This window comes from Marmota marmota, unplaced genomic scaffold (genome assembly GCF_001458135.2).
Source record: "Marmota marmota marmota unplaced genomic scaffold, marMar, whole genome shotgun sequence".
NCBI lineage: Eukaryota > Metazoa > Chordata > Mammalia > Rodentia > Sciuridae > Marmota > Marmota marmota.
Window position 1 is genome coordinate 10,064,399 of NW_025999983.1, and position 16,848 is coordinate 10,081,246.

At 39.3% G+C, this 16,848-nt stretch overlaps 1 protein-coding gene across 3 annotated transcripts in view; it reads right to left on the reverse strand.

Moving 5' to 3' along the window:
• Arid1b (AT-rich interaction domain 1B) overlaps positions 1-16,836 on the reverse strand; it is a 407,120-nt gene extending 390,284 nt beyond the window's left edge. Inside the window, exon 1 of one of the 3 annotated variants that reach the window (XM_048805918.1) lies at positions 16,741-16,836. The gene's annotated coding sequence lies outside the window, so the exon portion shown is untranslated. The remainder of the gene's footprint in view (positions 1-16,740) is intronic. The other 2 variants (XM_048805923.1, XM_048805922.1) reach the window with 2 other exon arrangements.
• Between the last annotated feature and the right edge of the window lie 12 nt (positions 16,837-16,848).

Genomic DNA, 16,848 nt, shown 5'->3' on the forward strand with positions numbered 1-16,848 from the left:
TATAAGGGGACATTTTTGTGAATTGTAATTTAAACAGTGGGTTTATTATAAATACATAGTAAAAAATATATTCCTGTGTTACCAAAGATTTTAATATCAACAAATCCACACACACACAGAGAAAAACAAGATATTTTTAGTATCCAATCCTGAGTGACCACCCTAAAATCCAAGACTTCAGAGAAGGTAAGAAGAAAACGTACAATAGTAACTTTACACCAACTAGCCATCACCATACCCAAGATCACTACCACAGAGCTGATTCCCAAAACACAGTGATCTCTGGTGTAAGAAGTTTCTCCAGGCATTCAGAGATGTCTCCACCAGACCAGCTGATACACTGCTTCAAGGTGACCAAAGTGGAAAAGAGCACCCAAAACACACTGGTACTTCACAATATTACAAAACTTATTTTCTGGAAATGTTCATAAATTTTATTTGTGCAAATGTGGCTCTTCCCCCTCAGCCTACAGGGGAAGTGAAATGAGCAACACTCTTAACACAACAAAGGAGCCGCCTGCACTCTGAAATCACAGCTCAGGTCTGACTCCCAGTGCCATTGCCTGATGGCCTGGGCAAAGCACATGTGTTCCCCACCCCATCCTGCGTTCTTAGATTCTATCAAATGAGGACAGACAGCAAAATCTGTCACCTAGGATTGCTGCAAGGATTAGGTAAGAGGACTCAGATAACAAGCACAAAGAGTCCCTCCCCATGCCAGACATGACCCCAGGCACTGGAGGCACACAGAAAGACAGGCCTTCCATCCTTGCCTGAGCAGCTCCAATAAACTAGAGCAAAGGGTCAGGGGACATTTAGGGAGCCATGACAGGAGAAGCCCAAATGGTGCCTGGGCACACAGAGAGCCGACGGTAAGCATGAGTTTTCTACCTCTGTCTTCCAACTAACTAAAGCTGTTAAAACTCAAACGAGAAACCCCATTTCTCATTCAACCATCGTGAAGCCCCTTTCTCATTTCCTGTTCATTCGTGGACCTGTGCAACCTGCTTCCTGCCTGATTCTTCCACTGATGTGGACACCAATGGCCACAGTGCCGCCTCCACTCTCATGGACGCTCCTCAGTGCTCAGCATGGCTGTGCCCATCTTTCCTCCAGAAGCCCCTGCTTCCCAGGCTGCCGTGGACCTCCACCAGGTTCCATCTCCCTCTCACCCCTTAAATGCTACTGCTCTGCTGTCTTTTCCATGCACGCGCTCCCAAAAGCAATCTCAGGAACCCCCACTTTCAAAGAACACAGAAGTACACACAGGCCCTAAGGGCCCATCCCACTCTGTGTCCCTGTTTTCTTTACACCAAATGAGCTGTCCAAAGCACATCTCAAACCCAACATGCCCAAAAGCAAGGCCTGGAATAAGCAGGTAGGCAGATCTGAAACAAGAACACCTTCAAAAATCCCATATGGTTTCTTCATACAATGCCATATGGTTTCTGCTCGTGGGGTCAGATGAGAACTCTGTGTCTATACCACCTTGTCCTCTCTGGCTGAGGAGACAAAGGTGGCAATGGGGACACAAGTTGTGACTTCAACCACTTACAGTGAAAATGTCACTTATGTGACGTAAGCTGTGCATGCCGAGCATTTATAAATTTCAGAAATAACTATGATAGTTCCTTTATGAACTGACTTATCACATGTTCATACATAGTCCCATTACTAAATAAACATTTTGAAAGTGTCCCATTTTTTTCTCTTGTCCTATGCTTTTTTTAAAAGAGATTCCTTTTTCTTAAATGGGCCTTTATTTTGTTCATTTATTATATGTGGTACTGAGAATCGAACCCAGTGTGTCACACATGCCAGGCAAGTGCTCTACCACTAGCCACAGCCACAGCTCCTTTTTTTTATATATATATATATTTTTTTAGTTGTAGGTGGACACAGTATCTTTATTTATTTTTATGTGATGCTGAGGATCGAACCCAGTGCCTCACACATGCAAGACGGGCACTCTACCACTAAGCCACAGCCCCAGCCCAACCCCAGCTCCTCTTGACCTATGCTTTTAGGTTTCAGTTTTTCAATCCAGGAGCAAACTTTCATGGTAATCAATGCCCCCATCACACTGTCTTGTACATGGCAGTATTCCTTCCTATATCACTAAAACCAACTTGGAACAATGAGTTCTAGGCTGCAAACAAGGATGTCTATTTTGCACCTATCTATAAATGTCCTTGTCCTCATGTTAAACAATGTTCAGTTCTTGATTCCGCTGTACTGCTGCTCTATGATAAAGGCTACCACTTCCACCCGTGTAGCCAGTTGGTTCTGCTATCTCTGGGATTAAATCAGTAATGATATAATATTCTAAACAATAAAGTAAAATGAAATATTAATATAAAAGAGGAAATGAGACACAAGTGACACAAGTTTTCATTTAATTCTAGGCTAAAACAGCATTATGGGGGATGTCATTTGGAACTATATCTCAGCTTCAAGTTAAGGAGTGAGCAGGAAGCAAGGAAAACAAGTTGAAAAGTCAGACAACAGAATGGAGCCAGCACTCTGATCTTTCCTCCTGCTCAGACACTTCTACAGTATTGGTTAACTGAAATTTAACTGATATTGCTTGTATAAGACAGCACTGTGAGCCAAACTGTGAGATTTGGTCATTGATAACTTTTTAAAAAGAAAGATAGGGAAGCTTTTTCCAGTACTGAGCCTACCCATAAGACAAAACCAAAGAATGACAGAAAGGGTCTCAGCACCCACCCCAACGCTTTGAGCCCAGCACCAACCGCTCTGGCTCCAAAGGGGCCATGTGGCAACAGATAATTATAATCGCACGTCATAGAACAACTCTGCCAAAGAAGCAGGGGAGTTTTCTGCGTACATCTGTTTTTCTTTGTACGCTGTGGACTAATGGCTTGATTCTTTTAATAATTTTGTGCACTGGGGGTGTAGGTCAATGGTAGAGCACCTACCTGGCATGTGCAAGGTTCAGTCCCCAGCACCGGGCGGGGGGCGGGGGGGGGGGTTGTTGATGTTGATGTTGGTGTTTAGTTGATAATTTTCACTATCATAACAGTTCACTTTGGGCATGTAATGAATATTACATTTTATTCTGTTGGTTTCTTACTTTACAATTCTTTCTGTTGCCTATAGTTTTTCTCCTCTCTCCAACCTTCTGGCCCCTGCCTTTCACCAGGCCTCTCTATTTTCTTGCAATCCTGTTTCTTGGGATTCACAGCCTCTGGCCTCATAACACAAGTGACCTGTGACACTGTCCAATCTGCTATCTATTCTTTTATCCAAAGTGACTGAGTACCTACTATGGGCTGCTCTCAATGGAGTTCATCACTCCCCACCCGAGAAACTCCAGTAACAGCCACACTGAAATAAGTCCAGATGGAAGAGAATCTACACTTCTCTTTAAACATCAATACATTATTTTACAGTGTCCTTTGATAACCCTAAGCAATGAACTAGACTGTGGTATGCAGTTCCCCTGACGGGTGAATGTAAATTAATGCTCAGTAACACTATGGGAAAAACCCAATAGCCACCCTTGTGCCCTTGCAGCACGGCTGCTTTTCTCATCTTTGTCTGATAGTGACTGTGGAGTCTTACAATAAAACCCTGCAGTTATAACAATGTACTTTTACATGTATTAACAATGACCAAAAAGTACGCTTATTGAAGTATTACTTCCAGCTCTTCAATGGCCTTCCAGAGAAGAGGCAGACTCCGCAGCCCAATGGTGGCCTGTGAATGTCTACTCCCAAGGGTGGTCCTGATGCACAACTGGATTTGAGAAAAACTCCTTAATTCTACCAGTTTGCTCGTCTATCAAACAGACTTACAAGACTGTTGGGAGATGCAGTGTGCCTGGCACACACAGTAGGTATCCAATAACTGCAGCTGTTCCTACTACGGAACACCACACTATTAGTCAAGTTTCTAAAGCTGCAATTCTTCATTTGAGAAGAAGCAAACATTTACCAGTTTTACCAGTCATCCTGACCAGAATGAGAGGCTAAGTTCATTTCCCCATCTCAGGGCCCCAGGCAGATCACCCTTTTCAAAAATCATACAAGCCCGGCTACTGACTCACTCACACTGATATTTTTCTTGCCTCGTCTGCACCCCGCTGGCCACTCTCCTGCACTGGTGCCCTCTGCTCTCCCAGGAGGACTACCCTATGCTTGGTTACAGGCCAGCCTTGAGGATTCTCCAACCAGAGTTCCTGTCTGCCTCCTGGGGGGCTGTCACCCTCCACATCCACTCTTCCTTCAGCAGATGGGGATGTACTTGCTGCTCCATCTTTCCAGCTGCACCCAAACATGCCAGCAGCACTACAGTCCTGTCCTCCAGGGACTGTCACCTTCACATCTTCAATGAATGAAGAGCCCTGAAAGCAACACATTCTGTGTGGTCATGATCAGACACTTTTCCTAATAATCTTATTGTTCCTCACAGGAAAAAGAAGCAAGTCTTCCTCAGGTCAGAAGATGACTTTGCTTCCCCCTTAGCCCACTGCATCCATTAGGCACACGCCCCGCACAGATGTCCGAAGGAATCACCTCTTTCATACCCCAAGGAAAGAGCTGCGTATCAAGAAAAATTCCCAGCACCTGGGACAGAGGCTCTGATGCCTAATAGTATTTCATTAGCCCTAGTGTACACAGAAACGCTCAGCCTGAAAGCCACACAAAAGCATTCGTAAGTTTTCAACTGCCCTAATCACCCTCCTTTTGCCAAGAAACTAGCTGGAGTACTACTTCAGACCTATTATTCTCAGAAAGAGAAATTTCCTTCTGAATACTCTGTGTATCAACCTAATCAAGTATCATGACTATTATTTATACTGAGTTGTACTTTAATTCCAAGTGTGTACATTGACAAGGCAAAGATAAACTTCTTTTAAAACTATTTTACCTAATAACTCTAGTTTTATCCAAAATTTCATTGTTCATCAATTACAGTTATTAATCATTACAAAACTGAGTGAGAACTCTCATGTGAGTTGAATTCTAAGCACCAATTCATTTCAGAATTTTACTGCACAAAGCCAAGAAGAGCTGTCATACAAGTGTCAGAAACGTATCTCTGTGTTTCTTTGAAAGGTCCACCTAAATTAAATGCATCTAAGGCCACATGTCTGCCCACAGTATTAAAAGTATTTAATTCTAAAGTATCATTTAAGAAATGAACAAAAATTCAAGAGATTTCAAACACAGGTTGGAAAGGAAGAGAAAGAGTAGTCAGAACTTATTAGAAGAGCCCACAATGAGAACTTCTTTTTCTAAGTCAACACTGTCCTTCCATCTGGCTGGCTGCTGCACTGCAGGTCCTGCACCTCGGCACGTCCATCACCCACACCGCGCGAGCTTTCGCGCTGGCCCAGGGAGAAAGCCCGCCTGCCTGTCCAAACTGCCTGGGCTGTCTGTGCACGTTCCATGTGAATCCAATTTCCTTGCATTACCTCTGCCCAGGTCAGGGATGAATGGCTGTCAAATTCCCAGTGGAATAAAAAGAAAAACCCTTTCTTCCTGAGGCAGCAAGTTTCAATTCACAGAGCACATGGCTAATCTACATGTGTGAAGGTCACGGCACTTCAGTCAGAGAGGTTAAGAATGGAGCGGCTCACGTAAGGGGCTGTCTTAAACATCTTGGCATGATGCCCAACAAGTAAGATTGTTGAAAAGCAATAGATAGCTTCTGGCAACAGCAAGGGGGAAATATTTTGATCATGTGATGCTGTACACACTACCTAGTTTATTTCACATATGAAATACTTTCCCAGTCCCTAAAAATTACCACATACATAAAACAAATACAGATTTCAGCTTCACCAGTTTAGCTATGCTAGCAGAAGTCCCTCTTCAAAAAATGATTTATATGAAATTTCTAGATTCGCTAATAAAACTTCAACATACTGACAACTGGTTGGCTCAAATATCTTACCAGCTGACTACAACTTCTTTGCATTAGCTTTTCAATGAAGCATGAAACTACTTAGTCCACAAAAGGATATTTAGGATACAAAAATCATATTCCTTTAAGTTATTCAAGCGTCACTGTCTTAAATACAATTCCTCTTCTCCATTACCCCTCATTCTCTCCTTCTCACTAATCACTTACTAAGACAAAATACAAAACTGCTTTTTGCCTCCAGTTTTCATTAACCAATTGCTGAATAAAATACTGGTGTTTAAAAGTGCTCATGGTTCTGAACAATCTCAAGTGGAGGAGGAAGGACAAGGTCTCACTCATCATACAGGACGGACACCAGGTGAAGGGGATGAAACCCAGAACTGTGAGCAAGTCTCCACTGCAGGACCGGCCCTTCCTGCCCCATCCAATGATTAGAAGATGCTGGCTCTAAGGCAGGGAAGGGAAGGTTCTCAAGGCCAGCAAACTCCGAACCAGTGTGACTATGATTTTAACCTATTTAATACAGGGAGAAAATTAATTAGAAGCAAAAGTCCAATTTGGAAGTTGTCTGCCTACCAACAACTTCCCTCAACTCAAAATTTAAATCGCTTAGAGGCCAGAGCTGTTCAATCCATATTTCCAATTAAGTGGAATAGGAAGCAATACAAAAATCTCCCACAAACTATCTTGATTAATTTATTCACCAATATTTACTTAGTGACCTAAGGATCCCTTTATGCTAAACAGGGAACACAATGTTCAAAAGCTTACAAATATTCTCTGGATACATATTTATCTGGACAGACCAGGGCCCTACACACCTAGGTCACAAAGTATTTGTTGATAGTTTGATAAGAGCAAAACTAAATTCTTCAAATATCAATATTTTGAAGTTATTTTTCCTTTCTTAAAAGTATGACTATTTTTTTAAGAAACATAAAAACTACAACAGACATTTTAGAAATGCTCAGTAACTAACTTTGACTAGACATTTGACAAGGTAAAGAGAAACAGAGGGGCTGGACAGGGTTGCGCACTAGGCAGTCACTCAGTACCTTATAAAGGCTACTCCTCAAAATAAAAAACACAACTCTATGAATTAACTATAGTTTCTCATTCCTATAGAAATGAGGAACTATAAAGCACAGAGAAATAAAGTAACTTGCCTGAGGTCACACAGCTAGTAACTGTCCAAACTTCCAGATCTTCTAACCTGGGTTCTGGCTCTTCAGCTTGCCCCTGCTTCCATCAGGTTAACTTCTGCTCATCAACCAAGTCTTAGCTGATCAGCAGGTGCCTTCTGTTCCTACCCCAATCCTCAATCTAGTCTATGAGAAGTGCCCCCCTAACAAAACTTCCTTACGCTGCCTCAGTGGACATGTTTACTTGTCCTTAATCATCGGGCCCTAGTCACCAAAGGACTCCACAATCAAATACAGTGCAAAACACACAGCAGGCACCACGTGTGTCTGATGCCCATATTCTTGCCATGATGGCAAGAAGCCCTGACACATATAAAACTGTTCAATAAGTGAAACCTGTCAATGTACTTGAAGCACCTTGTCCAGTAGATCTAATGGTTTCTTCTCACTTACTGCAATCAATTATTCTTCTGCAGTGCTAGTTTGCCTACTGAGAAGAATGCATACATGCCATGGTATAGACAGAAAGAAAACCTCCTCTTTGGGACACAAAATTATCATTTTTATTTTATTAACATATATACTTACAACTGGGCTTCTCTGTTTTAAATATGAATAAATTGTGACATAATCCCTCTCTGTCAAAAAATAAATAAATAAAACTGTTCAATAAGGTTAAGAAATGACCCAAATATTAAATTCTTTGTGCTAATGATAATGTGAAGTCATTTCTTTCATAAAACATCATATGGATGACACCCAAAATAAAATCCAAATTAGGATCACTTTCTCATCAACATCACAGCACCTAAGAACAATCTGCAAGCACAGTCAGTCTGTCCAGTACAGCCTGGGTAGACTTCCTTACAACAGATATTGAAAATGGGTAACACAGTCTTCAGAAAATATTCATTTTGGATACATAATCAACTACTCTTCAAGCATGTTTTAGATGATGCATTTTGAGGGACATAGTCTTTCTGAGTAAGAGCTGGAAAAGAAAAATGTAGTCATTTACCTTAATTTCTACTTGGTAAAACACCAAGAGTTAATGATAATTCATCAGGGAGAATTATGGATCATAGGCTGTATTTACACTCTGTATCTGAAGCCCAAGAGGTGCTTAGTAAGTATTTGTTCATAATAGAATTAAATTTCGTTTTATAAATCTCATAATAAAACAAACAGAACTGTCTTTACATGTTTGAGGCAGCTCCTGGCATTCTCAGACTTGACATTCCCCTTTTCAACTATTTAAGAGCAGTCCTAACCTCCAGGTGTAATAAATTACAATTCTGCTAGGGACCAAATATGAATATACTCAGTGAAGTTGAAGCAGACACAGAAGCAAGTTATTTAACCAATAAGAAGCCAAAGTCGGGCTGGGGTTGTGGCTCAGTGGTAAAGCGCTTGCTAGCAAGTGTGAGGCACTGGGTTTGATCTTCAGCACCACATAAAAATAAATAAAATAAAGGCATGCTGTCCATCTACAACTACAAAAAAAATTTTAAAAATAAACAAATAAAGGTATTGTGTCCATCTACAACTAAAAAATTTAAAAAAGAAAAAGCCAAATTCCAGCACCCAGAAGCTTCAAATTTTAAATTTAAGATTCTAGTTCTAAATTTTTGAAATTTTGTTCCTTGGCAAAAACTAGTACTCCTGAAAAGCCAATCATTTTTGCAGGTCATTTGCTAGTGACTTTTGTAGCCAGAAGAAAGAACTTAATAATTAACACTAATCCTGGAACCGAGAACGGAGTAGAAATTTGGGTATAATGACATCAGCCCACTGCAGCTCTACCGGTAACCAAATCCAAGAGTTCCGATCAGTACCAAACCACATTTCTTGGGGAAAATTACAATAGAATGCGCAAAAAGTGAGTCTTAACACAGGCCTCGGTTTGTATTCACTGGTCGTGCCTGGGACCTGGTGCAGTGGCGCTGAGCTGATCAGGCACTCTCTGCAAGCAATTCACAATGGCACAGGATTTGGAGCAGGGAGGGTTTGGGCATCCCTAACTGTCAGAGGCAAGGGCTTGTCCTCAACCATACCCTGAAGTGCGGCAGCACAAGGCATAGAACAAGAAACCCAGCCACACCCCTCTTGGGAAGGCAGGTGGGCAAAGAGGACACACCAAAGGTTTTACCTCCAAGACTTCAGCAGAGGTTTCCAAACCCAGCCTGTAGCAACATTCCAGACAAGGAAACTGGGCCCCGGCTGGATGGAAGAGTGAATAGGCACCCAAGTCCCCAAATGAGCCCATGTCTGACCGCTTACTTCCAAGCCATGATCTTTCCACTGCATTGAACCCCTCATAAGACAGTCTTTTCTCTCATAAATCCTCATAATCATAAATACACTGATATTCAACAAATACACCAGTCTCTTAGGAAATAGTCTGCTTCTTCAGAAAGATACCTGCTCAGCAGCAGCAACATTTGACATTTGTTTCCAAGGTCATCATAATTCACTGGGTAAAATGAAATTATTATTAAAAAATATTCACTGGAAACAAAATTTAAAGGATCTCACACTGGGCTTATAGCTTGATGTATGGCTAGTTCTTAATATTTCAAAAATTAGATGCCAAATTCTTGATCAATTTTGGAATTACTAATCATTTTTTAAAAATCAAGCTATGAAGTATGGCAAATAGTTGAACTTCTAAGATGCTCATCATAAAAAGAAACAGGAGATGATACTAAGAATTCCGGAACTGCCTCCACTCATCATCACTGCCTCGTTTTCTGAAAGGTTTATTTCAGGACCCAGAAGCAGTAGCTGAATTTACTCCTCAGCCAGCATACATTATCTAAACAGTTACCAAAAATACCCCAGCAATCTAAGTGTCTTCCTAAATCTGAGCAGACTGTTTAACTTTTTTCCAAGAGTCTGTGTAATGTAGAAAACTGAGAAAAAGAAAAAGGACCATTCTATATAAATTTGAAAGTGATTATATTTTCCCTTATTTAGTTATTATTCTCTGTAGTGGATCTACATTTTGCTCTGGCACAAAGCCAATACCTGACTGGGAGAAATGGAAAAGTTGGGATAACAACAGCCACATCCTATCAAGCACAATGACTTGTGTTACCCAAAGCCACTCCCTCACCCAAAAAACTGGGCCACTAGGCTGCTGACCCACAATGCTGCTACAGACACTCTGTTAAAATGAGCTAGTTCTAACTCAATGATGCCAAAATCCATAATCCACGGGAACAAACACAAGCGCCAGCAGCAACCCAGACCCTAGCCACTGCCTACATCTCACTCAGGCTGAGTGAGAAAATGTGTGCTCCGTAAGGAGTGCCCATCTGATTGCTGGGAGTGGACATTTATGGAACAGACACCTGACAGCACACACAAATACTAAAATGTCTATGCCTTAAAGAAATAATTGGTGCTTCTTAAGGAGCAGTCCATTTCCTCTGTGTCCTCCATGGAATCCGACGCTAAAAGTACGTAACTGAACATGTGAAGAGGTGGCTACCTTTCAGCATCCACAGCAATTAAAAAACAATTCTAATATTTTATACACACTCACACACACACACACGTGCACAAAAGGCTGTTCATAAGAAAGAAGTATCCCTTTGCAGCAGCCTTTAAAATGTAATTAAAAGGCCAACTGTCTTAGTTTAGGAATTTTTCTATGTACAGAGAATTTCTATGTACAGAGATAAAAGCTAATGACATGAGGTGGAGCACAAAACCCTACCAAAGAGGACACAGCATCACCTGGCCTGGCTCTCTACCCTGGGCGGATGATGAGAAGCCCAAATACCCACAACACAGCAAGAACGGGAAAAATGACTACCATCAATGGTCTTCGATACTAGGAGAAAAACAAAACTAAATGTTTAAGAGAGGCTAAAGGCTGGGGCTATAGCTCAGTGGCAGAGTGCTTGCCTAGCATTTGTGAGGCACTGGGTTGGATCCTTAGCACTACATAAAAATAAAATAAAATAAAGGTATGCTGTCCATTCACAACTACAAAAAAAAAATTTTTAAAGAGAGAGGCTAAAAATGCAAATGATAAGAGAACTATGAAAAGGGAAGAGTTCATGGTAAGAGCTCATTTCTACACCCTATCATCCAAACAAGTCCCAGGTTTCACTCAAAAAGAAACAAACCAAAAATACCCCAAACCTTCAAACTTCAGAAAAATTCCAAAAAGCTGCTATTAAACTTTCAATGACACATCTGCAACAAAACAATTAACCTAAATGATACAGCTCCAAAAAGAATCTGCGAAGATTATTATAAAGTTAGAAGGGGGAAGAAGTGATGGACTGATTAAAAAAAAACAAACGAAAAAGATTACCAGCATTTCCAGGGGCTGCAGAGGAAGACTTCACTAATAGACTAAGAAAAGGCAAAACTGACTATCACAGAAACAAGATCACTTAGAATACACAGCAATAGCAAGCGATTTCAAAGTCTGACATGAAGAATTCGAAGAGAAAAACACTTTAGGAAGATGAAAATGTGTTGAACTAGATGGTGGTGATGGCTGTACAGCAATGTGAACATATTTAATGCCAATGGCCTGTATGCCTCTAAACGGGTAAGATGGTAAATTTTACATTATGTGTGTTTTACCACTATAAGAAAATATACACCTGCATGTATAAATTTTTAAGCACCCCATTACCAAAAAAAAAAAAAAAAGGCGGCACAGCATTGTTCATGAAAGACTTTCTCCTCTTCAGTAAGTATGACCTCCCCTGTAGAGTTGTAGACTAGTAAGTCTTATCTAGGTTTTCAGACTCATCTTTCCTGAAGGCCAGATGAGATACTAAGAAGTGCACCCTGTAGGGTGAGAAGATCCAGAGAGGCCTGGTCTCAGCTAGTTCCAAAGGACTGTCTTGCTACAATAGTCCACTCCAGATTCTGCTGCCATCTACCTGATTTTAATAATGGAAATAAGAGGGTCTACTGGTAAACCAGATAGGCTTTAGACTTTAAGGCTTTAGTCTCTTTCTCAGCAATGAATATCATTCAAGAAACAATTTAATTTCATCATTAATTCATCTGTCAAATAGTAACCTTCTAATATTCTTGGCATCGATCCATACGTGAGTTTGAAAACTGCCTGCTGGACCCAATACAAATAAGTAAATCTAAGGAAATATTTTCTTGCTATTACTATAGGTTAAAAACTTTGAAAGTAAAATATGTTTGTTGAAAACATACTGCGGACTCATGTATGGTATTTTGATAAATTCACTTATTCAGTTAATGTGAATCATTAAAACTATAGGTTGTAAACCAATAATACAACAAATGTAGATGTTACCATAGGGTAAAATAATATATGCTTATGTACAGGCAGATAATGATAACAAATGACACCTAAATTATTTCCTTTACATCAAATTTCTGAAAGAAAAAGTCACTAAAGTATACCAAAATCAGAATTAATTTACTGAATCACCCCCATTAAACCAAAAAGGACAATTTACTCTTGTGCAAATAACCTCCAAACTAGAAAAAAAAACAATACAGTACTGCATTCTAGGTTTGTGAAATGTAAACACACTCGTGGTGGCTACAAACTTCTGCTTGGTGCTCCTCCCCCACACTGCAAGGAACTAGGATTTGGGATTCCTCAGCCTGGAGCAGCACACACAGCAAGTGTGCACAGCTCAGCTTTCCAGGTCCACAGAGACTCTCGCAAAAGCCTCCTGTTGGAGGAAAGACACCTCTAAGAAAGGACACAACTGAAAACTAGCCAAAGTCAAAAAAGCCTAAGAGGTGGGATTTGGTCACAGCATTGTAAAATGTCACAAAATTTTTATAACATCCATTTTGAAAATCTAAATATTGCAAAAAAAATTAATAGTGTTGAGTTTTACCAATATTAACTTCAGCCTCCATAAATCTGTGGTTTTTCAGAAACACATAACAGTTCTATCAAACAAAAATATCAACCTTAAATGAACATCTACACACAAGCCAAAATGAAAGTGACACGAGTGAAATCTCAGTCCCTTTGCACAAAATATGGCTCAAAGCACACAGATCCAGGACCTGGGGATCATCAGCTAGTATACAGTGAGAAACGCCTCCTGATCCAGGACCGGCATAAACTAAAACAGCTCTAGTCCAAATCCAAATCTGCATCACCCATCAGCCCACAAAATGAGGAAAAAAAGGTCTTGGGCCTCAACCAAATGTAAATCAAACCACCCGCCTCTTAGGAGAGGAACGGGTTAAGTAAACCAGCCGATCCTCACCGTTTGCAATGAGGTCAGTTCCTATCACATCCGAAGTTGTCCTTTTAAATATACCCAATTCCAAATTATACAGGAATAAAAGCCATTAATAAAAAATAGAGCCAAAATTTCCACCCCATTCTATTACACCTGCTTTCTTTAAAAGAAGTCCTTCTAGGGAAACTAAAATGAGCTTATATTAAAGTCTTACTGGACATTGTCTTATATTTTTTAAATTGGTTCTCAAACCAGAATTCATAGTATTTTTATACTGGAGTAAGGATGCTTTTCTCTTCATTAAAAGTATAGTAAAGGAACAAGATTTAGAGGTTAAGTACATTAATCAAAGTGTCCAAGTATGGTCTGCATTATTTCCATATCCATAACACACTTCTGAGGCAATACAATGTTGAGAAAAATGGAACAAATATATAAAAAACCTGGTCAAAAACTCTTTCTTAAAAGCAGACAAATAAACCAAAGTAAAAAAGGATTCCAGTTTCCCACTACAGACCAAAGGTAAGAATGTGTTGTTCCCTAGAAGGTACTCAATGATTTAGTGTTAATGTAAACATAAATTTAAGTGATAGCTGTCTAATGGTGGTTACCACTAAGAAAACAACAATAACAGCAACCACCAAAAAAAAAAAAAGACCGAAAAGATCAAGTAGCACAAAAATCAGGATTCCCAATAAAAACAATTTTAAGCCATAAATAATTTTATCCCATATAACAGAAAAACAGAAAAGTGTAAACATTTTGCTACATTTTCTTTTTAAAATGATAGGCCTTTTGTATGAATCACCAGTTTCACCTATATATACCTTCTGTGGCAAATTTAGGCCACAAAAATCTTTATAAGATTTAAAATATCAAATAACCTAAAATTTCATAGGGGAGTAAGCAGGTAATCTTAAGATACAATGTATCTTATGCACATCTTAAGGTAATCAGTAATAAGTTTGCTGATTCCTGCTTTGTAAAGCCAGCTAATCACTTCTCTTTTAATGGTAAGACTCTTTTTTATTACATTGTATTAAATTCTATAAAAATGAAAATAAAATAGCATGAATGGAATTCAACACAAACGTGGACATCATAAAATCTCTATGTATGAGCTGACCTCAGTGTTCCTTTTAAGACTGCTCTATCTGAATACTTATCTCAAAAAAATCCAGTAACAAACTCAATCATAAAATGACTTATTTCACTCTAAAGACTCCCTCCAATGTGCTTTATTCCCAATTACAAAAACATTTGCTACCCAGTATAAACCATTTCTTAAAATCAAAAATGAAACTAAATATATTCAAGCTCAAAATTTTTTTTCATTATTTAACAAAATGATTTAATAACATTTTATGATCTATAGTCAGGTAGTAATTTAATACTTTCGACAAATGACTGTTTCTAATAATTATCATATAACAAATACTAAATAACACTAGCCTTCCAAAAAGAAAAGGAGGGGAATATGAAAAAGACATTCCACATGTTATTAGTTAGGTACCAAAAAGAATCTGTGAATCGAGGTCGTATGTTCTGTCGTTTTCCCCCTCAAAGATAAAAAGCTATTCCCAAGGATCACACTGAGGACAAAATGGACTCACTCTCATTAAAAGAAATCAAAATATTTAAAATGATTGGTATCATTAAAAAATAATACTTTAAAGTAACATGGACCTAAATATGCCTCTAACTTCATTTGTTTGCAGTTTACAAAGATGACAATTTTAGACAACCCCTTTAAAAACAAGCTGACAAAGCAAATCTTTTAAAAATTAATTACATGGGTTTATTTATATTTCTCTTTAATATTTGTACTTGTATGAATCAAAAATAAAAACCGAAATCACAATATTTTCATCAAGAATAGGAAACACTACCATTAAAAGGAAAACTCCATTAACCAAAGATGTTAAACCAACATTCACATGATGATTTCTTAAATTTAGGCCTTTCCTGGCTCTAACAATTCTTTCCTCTAATATACTATTATTATTTAAATACACCTTCCTAAAACAAATGAGCTAACTAAAATCATATAAACCATCACTGTTATTCCCTTTTAACAGATTAGAATTTTTAAAGATTTCATAGCATTAAGATGTCTATGAAAGAAAGATTATTTGGAAGAAACACCCAATACAACTTGTCTATAATGCAGTTTAAATAATTCACTGTGTAAGCAGTTTAAATAATGCTAACCTATTTTGTCACCTAACAAAGTAATCAAAGAAAAAGATTCCTAAATTGTCCAAATCAAAAACAAATACAAAATGATTCCTAGCATTTCACAGGGATATCCATAGTTTCTATTTTAACTAATTGTCCACTGCAAAAATTATGGTTTTCTCATTTCGTTCTTTTTAAATACGCCAATTCAAAGTAAAACTCCTTATCCACAAGCGTCTTAAAACAGTCACAATTATTAAAACACAAATCACTAAAAATGTGTAGCTTTAATCTTATATTAAATACCACCAAAAGATGCTGCGTTTTGGGATGTTAAAATTTTTGTTATATTATGAATGCTGATACACTCAAAAATTCTTTCACTGTTTAATTTGTAAAGAGCAGTCTTTTATAAATGCTTGGCAAATCCAAAAATTTGTACAATTTGTGGTTTAATTACTTTTTAGTGGTCCAATCTTCAGCCTACAAATAAAGTCCATGATACATAAAATGTCCATATTGTTAGATTGTCAAAGATCTGAGTTTTGTAAATGTTCAATACTGAACCCCAGCATAATGTTTTTCTGTATTTAATCCTCTTATTAATAACTATGATTCATAACAATTTAAGCTCTAAATAATATTCCACCTTCCATCTGCTTGTAATAGAGTTATTATTTGTGGCAAGAATTTTTGTGACTGTACTGCTCAGCACTTCTATTTACATCAGCAGTGCTAAATGCCCAATGGTGAGAGGGGAGCCAATCAGATGGCAGATTAGATGTCAACTCAGAGGCAGCTGTCTGGAGACTATTACAGCCAGTTTACCTCCACAATTCAAATTCCAAACCTTGCAAAGGAGATCAAGTCAGTCTTTAGGCTCAGCCTACCAGCAAGAAACAGCAAGAGTACAGGGCGCTTCCTAATAGCGTTGTAGGGCTTGGGTGACAGCAAAATAAAGAAAATCCAAATAAATACGATCCGAAAAGATCCATTTTCACAGGTCTAAACTCACTAGCTATACTGAATAAAACGTATGCCTAATCCATGATCAAAAATAAGTTCAATCGATCCGGAATGTGCTCCTTTAACACAGCCTCCCGGCTGAAGGTGACTCCTTGCAGGCAGCCCGAGAGCCCGATAATGGATTTCCCCGGCCGTGCTCGGGAGCCATCGACTGCTTCCCTCCACGCCGCTGCACACTGGCCTCATTCCTGCCAGCAAACGTTCAAACTCCACGCCCGCACCGAACGCTCTGGCCGGGCAGCCCCGCTGTCACAGGGCTCCCCTCTCTTGCCTGCCCTTACCTCGGAAGCCGAGAGCGACGCAGCGGCCGAAGGAGGGAGAAAGTTCTCCCTCTCGGCCCGGTCGGGGCACGCTGCCGGCGCTGCCAGCGCGGATCCGCTGGGTACCCC